The sequence below is a fragment of the Citrus clementina genome, unplaced genomic scaffold (genome assembly GCF_000493195.1).
Source record: "Citrus clementina cultivar Clemenules unplaced genomic scaffold, Citrus_clementina_v1.0 scaffold_5, whole genome shotgun sequence".
In the NCBI taxonomy this organism is placed as follows: Eukaryota; Viridiplantae; Streptophyta; class Magnoliopsida; order Sapindales; family Rutaceae; genus Citrus; species Citrus x clementina.
Window position 1 is genome coordinate 15,293,721 of NW_006262201.1, and position 1,842 is coordinate 15,295,562.

Consider the following 1,842-nt stretch of genomic DNA (forward strand, 5'->3'; position numbering starts at 1 on the left):
AAGATGGTGAGATATAACTTTTAAAAAAAAAATCTAAATTTTTGATAAAAACCTATTATACATTGGTAACAACAAACATATATAACATACCCCAAAAAGAGTTGGTAAAAACCAATTTTGTGTCTCGTGATCTTGTTTCAAACTCTCCTTTCTAGTTAAGTACTCAGCGTAACAACTTATGATTTATGAATAAAATCATCACAATATCATTATTGAAACATGCACTGCCAAATGAAAAATAAATTATAAATTAAATACATATAATCTTACTACGCTCTGAATATTACACACACACATACATAGTGTATACCTCATCAATTATCCAAGCATTAGGAGCTAAAAAAGACATTAAGAAGCAAGTAACAATATGTTGCTTTATCATTACAATTTTCTTTCTGTATAAATTATACAAAATTATTAGTAAATTAAAACAAATAAGAACATCAAAATAAAAACACATAAAATATGATTATATTTAAATATTTCCATACCTTTTATCTAGTTGTTCATGAAAAATATATTGTAAAGTATACCATTCTTTCTCCGAAAAAGAAGGTCCATGCTTGGATAAACCAAACTCCTTGTTGCGGCAGCCTCTTTTTTTGGTGAAATTTTTGTAAGGAGATTTTTTGTAACAACTGGGCTTTTAAGGACACACCTTTTTACCCTCAAATGTATCTGCTTCGACCGATGATACCAAATCCACAAAATCAACCCCATCCATGGCTTTATCCTACATACATAAGAACATGAATTTTGTTAATTTTTTTGTTTAATGAATGTGCTACTACAAATAACTTTTAAAAAATGTAGAATAATATTTGATTATCATACCTTTATAACAACATTGTGGAAGATTTGGTTTTGATTCAGTTTCCTAAATGCAAATAAGTTTTTTCAATGACAAATTCTCATCACATGCATCTTCAATCGTCTCCTTAGTCTCTGTGATCTTCACCCAAACTCATCTCCCTTTCCCATGAAATTTTGACCACTTGATTCATTTTTGCTATTTTGAACATCTTTACCAAAAGAGTTCATCTTTTCCTTCCATGGGTGTGATTGCGTATGAGTTATATACTGTGTTCAAGTGCTTTAACTACACTATACATTTTTTGTACCAATGCATGAGTATCTAAATTGTTCCTCTTCAGTTCACCAAGTTCATACCTGACAGCAACAAGATTGAATGTCATCCCATTAATTTTTTTATTAAGCTTTGTCAATTCCTTCTCATGGTTGCAATTTCGAAAGTTTGCTTCACCCTCCCCATTTGTTTTCATCCTTTTTATGGAACTCTGCATAATCTTTTTTTTCCATCTGCATTTTTATGTCAATATTTAGTCAATCATATAACATCAAGTGTATCCATAAAATTATGATACTAACAAATAAAATATCAATAAACAAAACTGAAGATTTTAACTTCTATATTTTCATATTGGGCTTGTCTTTAATTTTTAGAATTTACATACCAACATTTAAAATTCAATTGTTAGATATCAACAGTCAGCTCAATTCCCTCCTCAAAATAATATAAAATTGTAAAGTGTAAGGGGAAAATCTCTTGGCGATGTAACACTCCAGCAGATGCAAGGTAAACAATTAGACTGACCAAATTCTAAATGTTGAGACTTTGAAAGACTGAATTTTCTCCCATTGCCATCATTGAGAAAATGATAGAGAATTAAAAGAGAGAAAGATCATTCCCACTGCATAAATCCTAAGAGAGACAAAATTATTAGTCTGGCTATGGAATCTTCAAGTCTTCACAAAAGAACAGATAACAAACTTGAAAAAAAATTTTGCCCCTTCAAATCCAAAAAGTATTGTGCTTCTAAT